This window comes from Physcomitrium patens, chromosome 5, assembly GCF_059467195.1.
Source record: "Physcomitrium patens ecotype Gransden chromosome 5, ASM5946719v1, whole genome shotgun sequence".
Lineage (NCBI taxonomy): Eukaryota > Viridiplantae > Streptophyta > Bryopsida > Funariales > Funariaceae > Physcomitrium > Physcomitrium patens.
In genome coordinates, this window is record NC_143414.1 from 14,146,997 (window position 1) to 14,160,118 (window position 13,122).

Here is a 13,122-nt window from a genome sequence, read left to right on the forward strand (position 1 = left end):
GTTAACAGAGATAAATATTGATGATGTTTTAAAAATATGCCATCACAAATTAATATTGAACTCTGAAATCTGTAATGCAATTAAGTATGTTCTCTCTGAAATTGATTGAATTTCTTATCAAAAAACATTAGTGGATTATTATTCTATTCTTTTCAAGTAAAATTAAACATTCAATTTTTTAAAAAATTCAAAAACCATTTATTTTTTAGAAGTCATATTTTACTTCACACACAAAAGACTGTCTTTTACCATATTGTAGAATATCTTTGAAACCAATGATTGAATTATATTCATGAAATTAGAAACTCAAAACACCTTCAATATCTATTTTAGAAAAAATAATTAGTAGTAGAAATGGATTTTTCTAAAAATAAACTAGGTATAATTTAATGGTGGTATTAAGAGACAATATTCTTTGACTTGTATATGTTGTTAAATAATATAGAGGAATATTAAAGTGATCCAAATTTTTACTATAGTAATTCACATATTATCTCAATTATGAAAAAATAATTATCTCTAGATTCATCTCTCTATTACTATAACCAATGAAAACCAAGCACATTCATCTACAATCATGATTATCTAATCTACATTGTCACTACAATGGTAGTTGACTCCATGTGCCATATTCCTTATTGATAGAATCTTAATTATTTGTTTAAAAGAATAAAAGAGACTAATATTGAAATAAATTCTCTGTCATGTTCTAATTTTGCAGCTTAGATCTGCTTAAGTTTGTTGCTTCTTACTAGACTTATTATCTGTTACTTGTTACGATGAGTAATGTTGTCACTTTGATGGTATCATTGTTATTGGTGGAATGCTTCACATCTATAGTAACAAAGTTCAATGCTTTTGAAATAATTGATTACTTCAGCTTTGTTCTTTTGTTAAAATTTTGTTGGTATATATTAGAGGTTAATCAATTACTTATAAAAGTTATGAGTACTTAATATATTATCTTAAATTTCTATATTTAGAAAGAACTTGACATGCTCTTATATGCACTTAATAAGTATATTTTGGATTTACTTTATATTCTTTATATTTGAATCTAGTTGATCCTTAACGGATTAAGTTCTCTTATTTTAAAAGATATGTGATTCAAATGGTATCATATTTACCAAACAAACATTCTTTTTGAGATGCATTTTGTAAGAATTATGGCAAACTATTTTTTGAATGCTCTTAGACAAATTTAAGTAGCTATTTATTTCAACTTAAAGTGTTAACTATTACATGGTCAAAATTGTAGTTAAAGACATGAAAACAGAGGAAGCAACCTTAGTTAAAGACTTCTTTGCAATTGATTAGAAGTTATTAGAATACTTTAATGTAAGTAAATGATTTGAATTTTTTTAAAACTTGTTCAAGTTTTATCTTTTGACATCCATTATGGATGTTGTGTAGTAGATTCAATGTAAAAATGTCCATTATGATTAGGATCTTTTTTCAAGTAGTAGAACTAATTATCTAAAACTTACAAATATATGTGTATATACGTGTATATATATTCAAGGTGCTAGAATACATACTTTTATGGTTGGTTAAAGAATTCAAGTTTTAATATCAATATAATTATATAAATATATCTCTTTATATATATATATCTTTATTATTATCACTTTGTGAATATGAAGCATGCCTTAAAACTATATTGGAATTGATATCAAATATTATTATTATACTTACTTCAATTATTATACATAATTGGTAGAATAAAATGTAAAAGCAATAGTTGTATAAATAATGCCAAACAATGAATGCAAAACTTAGACAAATAGATGTCTTTTAATTTTATTTTTGGATTTGTCATTTTGAATATCTATGATGCATCTTAGCACATTTATAATTATATGTAGGTTTTGTAGCTATTTTGAATTATATACTATTTATTTGGAAGTTCATTATTATTTTATGTAATTTTGAAGCAAGTTATTTCTTTTGATTATTATCTTATTTTAAAATGAAAATATTTTTTGTTTTTTTGTAAAATATCAGAGCATATTTTTTTTGATTTTTTTTAAAATCCAAGAATCTATTCTTGTTTTGCATAAAATCATGTATGATATAATTTTATATAACAACATTACAACTTAAGGATAGAATAGATGTTTCAACATTTCTTCAATTTAGGTGCATGTATCACAAATATACATATTTATTTTAATAGTTATCTAAATAATAAGAAAAAAAATTCATAATATCATCTATAGAAGCTTTATAGATATAGTTTCATGTTTATATACATATATATATATATATATATATATATATATATATATATATTTGTTAGATTACAAACTTAGCCAACAATTTAGGCACGTGTTGTATGTATTGGTGGCTTCTGGTACAAGTTAATGATGTGGTGCATACATGGAAAACTTGCCTTACAAGTTAAGACATATGTCTTACAAATTAGACATGTGTTAGAGGTCCTTTAGAACATCACCACATAGTTTTTAGGTAGATAATATATATAGAAGCAAGAGTGAAGCCTTCTTCACTCTTGTCAATTCTTTTCTTACTCATAGCCTAATTTCAAGGATCTCTAATTTTTTTATATTTTAAAAATAGCTATTTTAGTTTTTTTTAATATATATATATATATATATTTCTATTATTAAGTAAGTAAAAAGTCATAAGCCTAATGTAACCAAATTTATATTTGTAAGTACAAGAGTTTTTTTGCATGGTGGTAAAAAAGGTCCATCTTATATTATTTATGCCACATCTATTTCTATTGGTAGAAAGACTTCAAGAAGCATTTCAAGTCAATATTAAGATTTTCAGAATATTTTTGAGAAGAAGAATGCAGTTATGCTTTCAAAACATCATTCCTATGATTATTCAATTGACTTTTATGATGGAGCTCAATCACTTTTTGGACCAATTTATAGTTTGTTATAAAATAAATTAACTAAATTTAAGAAATATATTGAAAAAAATTGGCTAAATTTCTAATAAGAGCTCCAATCTTATTTATGAAGAAAAAAGATGGATCATTGTAGATGTGTGTTGATTATTAAGCACTCAAGAAGATTATTATAAAAAATAAGCACTTCTTATCTTTGATATCTAGACTTCTTGATTAATTGAATTGAGCCAAGATCTATATAAAAATAGATCTATAAAGAGCATACAATCTAGTATGCATCAAACAAAAAAATAAATAGAAGATTGCATTTCAAATCAAATATGGACATTTTGAATACAATATCATGCATTTTGGACTTACAAATGCACCAATAGCTTTTTAATATCTAATTAATGATGTATTTTAAGATTTTTTTGGATGATTTTCTTATTTTTTATTTAGAAAATATCTTAATCTACACTAAAAATATAAAAGAATATAAATTTTATATTTTTTGTGTGTTACAAAAAATAAGAAATACAAGACTCTATTCCAAGATAAAAAAACATGTACTTTAGACTATTCAAGTCAACTTTTTAGAATACATCATTTCAAATGATAGACTCATGATGGATTCTAAAAAAATTCAAACTATTATAGATTGGAAGATTTTAAAAATAATAAAAAATATCTAATGATTTTTGAAATTTACTAATCAATATTGGATCTTTATTAAAAACTTCTTTTAAGTTACAATTTTTTTTATATGTTTGACTTGTAAAGACAAATTTCAATGGAATCCAAAAGTAGAGGCAATATATAAAGCTTTAAAGACAACCTTTTTTTTTCTGCACCTATATTATAGCATATCAACTTTTCAAAGCCATTATTTATGAAAAAAAATGTATTGGACTTTGTTTTTAGTACCATATTGTTATAAATGAGAATGGATGATAAACTTCATTTAGTAGCTTTTTATTCAGAAAAATTTCAGCAATTGAGATCAACTACAAGATTCACAACAACGAATTTCTTGCAATTGTGGATTTATTTCAAAAATGGCGCCATTATTTAGAAAGTACTTCTAATCTAATCACTATAAATATAGATTATAAGAATCTTAAGTATTTTATGTTAGTACATATTTTGAATCATTGTCAAATCCATTGTAGTATGTTTTTATTAAGATTCAAATTCAAGATCACTTATTGGCCAAAAAAACAACAAAATTTGTTAGATATTCTTTTTAAACAAACTTATTTTATACCAAAAGAAGAAGATGCGACTTTTAATAAATAATAGTGTTGTATTATGTGAATTCTTGCTTAAAAATGTATCAGGTACCTAGTTGTGAAAGGTAAGTAGAAATGCAACAACAATTCTACCAAGTCCAATAAAATCTTAAATAAATTTCAAGTAATCTTTAATAATTTCAATTAGACTTTAATTAATAAAAATAAATTTGAAAAGAATTACAAATATAATAAAAAGAAGTCATAATTTAACCTCAAAGAAATATAATAAAAAAATACTAAAATAATATGAAAATAAAACCTTAAAAAATAACAATAACCTTAAAGATATTTTACAAATATTTTTTTGTGAAGAAAGAATAAAAAATCCTTTAAAATACTAAAAATAGAAATTCTTAATAAATCCTATATAAATTCTAATAAATTCTAATTTAATCTTAATTTAATCCTAATCAAAATTCTAATAAAACTTAATCAAAATTAAGGTCAAATCTTAATTAAAAATTTAATTAAAATCCTAATGAATCTTAATTAAATCCTAGATCAAATCTTAATAAAATCTTAATATAATCCTAAATCCTATATCAAATTTTAAATCCTAATCAAATCCTAAATCTTAATCCTAGACCAAATTCTAATAAAATTTAAAACCCTAAACAAGTCCAAGAAAATCTCAATTAAATTTTAATCAATTATTATAGATATTTAAAACTTCGATAAATATTAATTAAATTGTAGGTCTTGAATAAAATTTCATCCAAACTTCAACCAATAAGCACTTAACAAGCACACAAAGTTTGAGAAAAATTGGACTTATCAATTGCAAAAAAAGCTCCCAAATTCTTTGAGTTGTTGGCTGCTCTCTTTTTCCAACTTGAATGCTGATTTTTCAACACCAATTTCTCCTCACTAAACCATTTAATTGCTCCAAAAATTGGATTGTGTAAATATTCAAGTCTTAAGTTAGTTCTCTAAATTTTGATTCAATCTAATTAGTAGATATTGCTAGATCTTAGAATCATTCATTGAACCTTAATCTCAAATTTTTGAGTCCATAATTTATAAAAATCCTTATATACTTTCATCTAACTACTTAATTGATCTCAAATTTTACACATATTTTCACAAAAAATACATCAATAAATTTCCAAAGTTTTATTTATATAAATACTACAAAATTCAAAAAATCCTCAAATTTATAAACATATTTTTATTTTTCAAAATCTAAATCTATTGAGAACATTATTAACTTTGAAAATTCCTCAAAATCTTAGTATTGATTCAAATAACATAAGACAAATGCCCAAATTTTTTTCTTCAAGTCTGCTCTCAAATCTCATTTTTTAATTTGTAAAAGAACTCTAGAATCGCTCTAGGTGTGTAATTTTGTGTCTTAAGGTCTGATTTTGACCTTGATTAGCAACCAATCCTTTTTTAGTATCAATCCAACCTATTTTAGAAATTTTTAAGTATAATCCTATCATCACTTTTATTTTAATATTAATCATATTTATTATTTATTTTATCTATCTTATTTTTATTAGTTTATGATATTTCTAAGATAGTACAAGAATTTCTACAATATAGGAAAAAAGTTTGTTAGGTAGCTTTTATTTATTAGCTATTAAGACAAGTATATAATCTAAGAGACTTTTATGAAGATTTTTTTTTTTATTTTTATTTTCTTGAGTTCTTATTGAATCTAGATAGTTGAATATCAATTAAAAATTAATTTTGTTTATATTTTCACCATATAATTGTGTTACAACATGACAATAGATGATTTTCTTAAAACTAGAGTAATTTCATCTTTACGCAATGAAATCAATATTAGATGTTGATTTTACTTTTTTGAAACAAATTCATTCAAATATGTTCTTAGATCCTCTCATTTGTGATATTAAAAAAAATTCTTCAAAATTTCATGACTCTTCGAAGTTTAAATTCAAAAAAAATCTATTGTATTTTAAAAGTTACTTATATATTCTAGAAGATAAAGTATAATTACATATTTTTTAAGTTCATTACGACTTTTTTATAGTAAGATATTTTAGTAATATATTTTAAAGGCTGACTTTGGAATTAATATCTAAAGATTTTTGGTGGCCTCAAATGTAGAAAGCAATCAAAAACTTTGTACAATCATGTAACTTTTGTTCAAGATCAAAAACTCCTTGTCATCAATCTTATCAATTTTTTCAGCCATTACGTATTCCAAAAAAACCATGGTCTTTTATTTTTATGGAATTTATCACAAATCTTTTAATCTCAAATTATTATGATTCTATATTTGTGATAGTAGATCATTTTATCAAGATTTTGTATAATATACAAAATCTATCACCTGTTAAGGAATAATTAAGCTTTTCATTGATAACATCTAACACTATTATAAATTATCAAAGGATATTATATTAAATAGGAGGATTTAATTTATATGAAGATTTTGGAGAATTCTTTTCAAGATTAAAAAGATGAAAATAAAGCAATCTATGGCTTTTCATCTACAAATTGGTGAATAAATATGGGCTAAAATAAACCTCCACCAATTGGAAATTTATTCTAGTTTATAACAAGTAAATTGACTATATAGAATTTTAGAAGTTGTAGTTATTAATTAAATCTCAATCAATTTATTCTTTAATTATCTTTAAACATCTAAATTATTAAAGAAAAATCTCTACAATTAATTCACACTTACAATAATAATCTATTCACAATATATATGCCTAATGAATCTATTTTTTTAATTTTTAATTAAATTTTTTAATTTATTTATTTTATTTTATATTTATTTATTATTATTTTTGAATTAATATTCATCCATCAACAAAAATTAATCTTTAAATAAAAATTCATTCTAATATAATAATATATCTAAATATAAAAATTTATCTATATAATTTTTATCTAATTTATTTTTTTATTTAATTTTAATTATTCATTCAACTAATCTAATTCAATTCTAATCCTAATCCATTTATAAAATAGGATTGGTCTATCTTGAGAATCTAAGATCCTTCTAATCCCTAGCAATATAAAATCTCATCGCAAAATAGAAAAAAATGGACCAAAATAAAATAAAATAGAACTAAATAGAATAGGATACAAAAGATAAAACTAAGAAAATAGAAACAAAATATAACAAAATTGAATAAAAAGATACAAAACCAAATTTTACTAAGAAAAAAGATCTGAAGCTATACCTGACAAGATGTCCCAAAAGGCCTTGGCAAGTCCTATTTATCCTTTGTTTTACCACCTTGGACTTTCTAGAATGCTCCTAGATGATGGACCTCACCTAGATAACCATCTTAAACTTTTTTTAGAAGGTTGTATGGTAGATCCATCTTGATAACCACCCTAAATTCTTTCTAGAATGTTCTACGATGGATCCTATATAGTCCACTAATTTAGTCCTAATTTTGAAAACTTCCATAACTTTTCAAACATGGTTTCAACTATCTATTCCTCTGTATCAACAATATAAATATCTTATCTATACCATGTTGTAGTTAATCTCTTTCTACTAATTTAAAACATCCTCATTTTACTCTTGATGGCATTTCCAAATTATCTCTTGGCAATGGATGAAGTTCTCTGTAGATTCTCATGTTGTATTGTAGATGGGATAACCTTTCTAAAGAACTTTATACTGAAGTTGTAGATATCCACTGCTACAACAAAAGTAGCAATGCTCCAAAATGTTGTCTACTTCATACTCTTGTTGATCATCAATTACAACTAGTGGTGGTGGTGGTGGTTAATGTTGATCTGAAAAGTGCTTTGGCTCAATATAAAATTCTTTCAATTGCAAAACATGGAAGATTAGATGGACCCAAATATGTGGCGGAAGCTTGAAGCGATATATAACATCAAAAATCAGTGCAAAAATGTGGAAAGGTCCAAGCTATCAATGTGTGAGTTTATGGATTTGGTTGATATAACAAGTGGCAAGTTGACATTAGAAAGTAATACCTGATGACCATCTTAGAAGGTTTTGTATTGTCAATGGTTATTCACATACTACTTTTATCAATTTTATGTGATAATGAGGCGGTGCCATGCTTCTTGTAAGGTTGTTGTAAGCCATTATATAAACTCTATTATTAAATTATTAGTATTGATGGATTGATAGAGAGTTGCTTGCATAATTAGATGTTGATCAATATTAAAGAAAAATGGTAAATGATCAATATTTACTTGAATACTATCATTGTAAACAAACTCTAGGGACATCAAATATTCATTTTAATTATTATGATGAACTATCACAAATACCTATAGCATATCTTCTAAGGCCTAATTAACATGTAGTATTTGTCTATCTATTTGGAGATAGAAGGTTGTAAAGATGGTAAGTCGTGTGTCTAATAGCTTAAATAAGGCTTACAAAAAACTTTTCGTGAAGCATGGATCTCAATCTGAAATGATGACACGAGGTAATCCATGATGACAAAAGATAGTATCAAAGAAGATTCATGTAAGTACTAGAGCATCAATATTCAAGTGTTGTCATAATACATGAAGTCTTGCTTGAAAATGCTCCGGGCACCTAGCTGTGGAAGGTAGAATGGAAATTACAACAACAAAATCCTAACTTTAATAGAAAATTAATTAAACTCTAATTAGACCATAAAAATACTAAGTAATTTTTAATCAGTTCAAAGGAACCTCAAAAGAATTACAAAGAAATAATAAAAAATCTTAAAAAAATATAAGAATGATCACAAATATATTTCAAATAAATCTCAATCCAATCTTAATTTAATCTTAGTTAAAATCCTATTGGACTTCAATCAAACTTTAGGCCAAAAACTAACTAAATCTTAAATCCTAAATAAATTTTAATTCCTAAATCAACTTCTAATCAAATCCTAATCCTAAATCAAATCCTAACCAAATCCTAAATAAATCCTTAATTCTAAATTCTAAACCAAATCCTAATCAAATCCTAACCCTAAATCAAATCCTAATCAAATCCTAAATCCTAAATCAAATCCTAATCAAATCCTAAATAAATCATAAATACTAAATCAAATCCTAAATCAAATCCTAACCAAATCCTAAATCTTAAATCAAATCTTAATCAAATCCTAAACCTAAATCAAATCTTAACCAAATCCTAAATCTTAAATCAAACCCTAATAAAATCCTAACCAATTCCAAGTAATTCCTATAATAGATTTAAACCGTAATAAATAATGAATGAATCATTGATTTTAATTCAAAATTTGCACTTTATTTAACAATTAAGTTGAAAACAAGTATAAAAAAATTTAAAAAGGATCAAAATTACGAAATAGATGATAATCTCAAAAACATGCTTGGGTATTGGCTAGCTTCCTTCTCTGACTTTGATGCCAATTTTCCAGAGCCAATATATCTCTTTTTCACCATTCGATTGATTTCAAAATTTTCATATATGTAATAAAACAAGTCTACTATCCTCACATATAAAATTTACTCTAATCTAATTAGTAAATTGTAAGAAATCTTAAAAACTCTCATTAGACTTAAAATTTTACTTTTTGAAACCTTGACCCACTTAACCTCAATAATCCTCAATTTAATCATTAGATCAACTTAAAATTCATAAAACATGTTAAATACAACTATAAATATTAACCTAAAAAATTTCACTCATAGATCTATTATAAAACTTTCAAAATCATCCAGAATGTCAATCCTATTTTATTTTACAAAAATCCAAGTCATCCAAAATAAACTTGACTTTATAAAGTTCTTATGAAGTCATTACAAATCCAAATCATACAAAAAAAATGCTTATAAAAATCTTTTTTTAGTTTGCTATCAAATTCTACTTTTTAATTTGCAAAAGAATCCTTGTATCATCCTCTGGACTTAGTTTTGTGCATTAGAGTTTTTTTTCAATCTAGGTTTATAACTGGCCCTCTTCAAGTATTAATATCTAGTTTTTTTAGGTAATTTTTGCTAAAATTTACTTTTAACTTCTTCATAAAGATGTCTATATTATTTATTTTTCTAATATATCTTATTTTGCTTTATTTTTGGCACTACAAAGTAAGTAGAAGCTATTTTTCTAAAAGGGCAGCATCACTACTAAAAGTTTTACTACCTTCCTATCTTTTATCCATATTTTTCTACTTTATCTTTTAACTTGGCTCTTCTATAATAAGATCCATATTATTATCTTTTACCATATAGTCATGTTACAACACGATAGCGTACTATGGCTAAGTGAAGTTGCTTCAAGAATCAATCTATAAAGACAACAACTATAGTATTATTATGAGGCATTTATAGCAAATATATAATGAAATCCATAGTCACCTACTCTGAATATATTGTAGGTAGTGGAATTAGTTACAATAGTCCAAAAGATGCTATGTTGCATACTTTATTACATTGACATAATTTATAGGAGCGTACAAAAGATCAAACATCATAATTCAAACTTATCTAAAATCATATCCTTAAGATCCATTCTAGAGTCTTTTTTTTGCCGTAGATATCTAGATATTGGGATGTCATGTCACTCTTCAAGTATGCTCATCCAAACTATAGTATTTTTAAATACATAATTTTTTTTCTTAAAATAAAGTAAGCTATCACTAAATTTATAATCTATATATTATATATTATCCACCTTCACTCAATTACTTATCATATTAAAATAAACATCTCGATGCATAGCTTCTTTTTATTCTACCTCTTTCATTAGATTTGAAATGATATCATTAATGGTAGTGATTTCTGTCTTGTCTCTTAATTTGGCCTTCAAGTCTGGTCTTCGTGATAAGCTATCTAGTACAATATATTGTCATCCTTACTTATACTCAAGCTGCATATCAAAGAGCTGCAATTGTTCTTCTCAACAATGATGTTGTGATTTTATATTTTCAAGATGTAAATCATATAGCAAGGATCAATAGTCAGTTTGAACAACGATTAGTTTCTCCAATAGATTGTATTACTACACCTTTGTGGTGTGTATAGTCACTATTTATTCTTGATCACATGTAGAGTAATTACACTTTGTCCTTCTAAGATTCTGTAATTCATACGCCATAGATTGAAATCTCCTACTAAAATCTTGTTTAAAGACCCATTCAATAATAAAGTTAGAAATATCAATGTCAAGTGTACATGGAAGGTTGGAATCATATGGTTGTAATATTGGAGTAGTAATGAGTGCCTCTCTCAACATGTCAAAGGTACTTTATTGTTCTAGTTTCTATTTAAGTGGGGCACCTTTCTCTAATAGACTTATTAATGAGGTAGTAATATATGCAAATTACAAAACAAAACAATAATAATATCTAATAATACCTAAAAAGATCAAACTTCAGAAGCATTCTTAAAGGTTGGCCAATCCTCTACTGCTTTCACCTTATCCTACTCCATGCGCACATCTTCAAAAGACACCACATATCTCAAATAAGTGACTTTTGACTTCCAAAGTTCACATTTTCATTGATTACATTAGAAGTGACTATTTTGTAATCAACATAATACTTCACATAGATGTTGCTTATACTCTTTTGAAATTTTACTATATACAAGGATATTATCAATGAAGACAACTACATACTTGTTTAAAAGGTTTGAAAATAATATGTTCATGTGATTCATAAAAGAAGTTAAAGCATTGGTGAGGCCAAAACGTAAAACAAGCCATTCAAAATATCCATAGTATGTAGAAAATATCATCTTTTTAATATCATCTTTTTAATATCTTCTTTTGCAATAGGTATTTGCCAATATTCACTTCAAAGATCTAATTTGCTAAAGATAATCTCATTTCAAAGTTGATCAAGAAGATCATCCACATATTTATCTTGATAATTATTTAGATAATAAGAATAGGTAGAAGTAAGTCAAAGTAGATAAATATGATAATATCTTGTAGAAAGCTTCTTAGAAGCTTCATAGACTCTACTTTGCCTTTATACATGTCTATAGGTGATTGATAGGTTGAAAACTTGGCTAACAAAGAGGCCACATGTTGACATGTTGATTACTTGTAGTACAAGTTGGAGATATGGTGCACACCTAGGAAACTTGCCTTACAAATTAGAAATGTATCCTACAAGTTGGATGCATATTAGAGATCCTATAGCATGTGGCCACATATTCTTGAATTAAGTAGTATATATAAATACAAAAATGTGGCCTTCCTCACTCTTGTCAACTCTTTTCTTACTCTTTAGTCTAGTTTCAAGAGTCTTATGTTTTCTAGTTTTTGGCAATAGCCATTCTAGTTCTTCCTTGAATATATATACTTTTTTCTATTTTGTCACTTTTTTTTTGACACAGATTCTATAACTTTATGCATCTTTTTTCTAGTTTGTGTCCTTGAAAAATTGAAAAGAGTGTACATACAATATCAAAGCTTTATCTTTTCTTGATTAAAAGTGGATTATTCCTTTCTCTTGATAAGACATAAGCAAATTAGAAGTTGCGGATTACCTTCTTCTAAACTGATATTGTTTTTCTTTTATTTTTTCTTAATTCTTGACTATTGTATTTTGTGAGATTAGACACCTTTCTTTTTATTGTGCTTGCATGGCAGAGCTTGTTGAAATGAAAAGTGCAATGGCTCAAATGCAAGAGCAAATGAGAGAATTAATGCTTGCAATGCATCAAATCACTCTACCACCACAAGAAATAATAAGATTATCAAGCAATGAAGATATAGTGATGATTGGAGTTGCTTTTTATTATTTTTTGAATGACATGATCTAAAATTGGATAATTTAGAAGCATTCTTAGTGGAGTTTTGATCTATGTATAGAAAACATGATGCAATTCGTGTTACAACCAACAAGATTTGTGACTTGCGACAAGGCAATTGATCAGTGACATTATATGTTTCACAATTTTGACAATTAGTGATAGATATCAAGTGGAATGATGCAACATTCATAAACCAATTTTTCTACGGATTACAATATGAAGTAAAGAAATTAATGTTCAATTTACTTGATCTTTAGATATTGAGTCAAGTAATTGATTTTGTTGTAA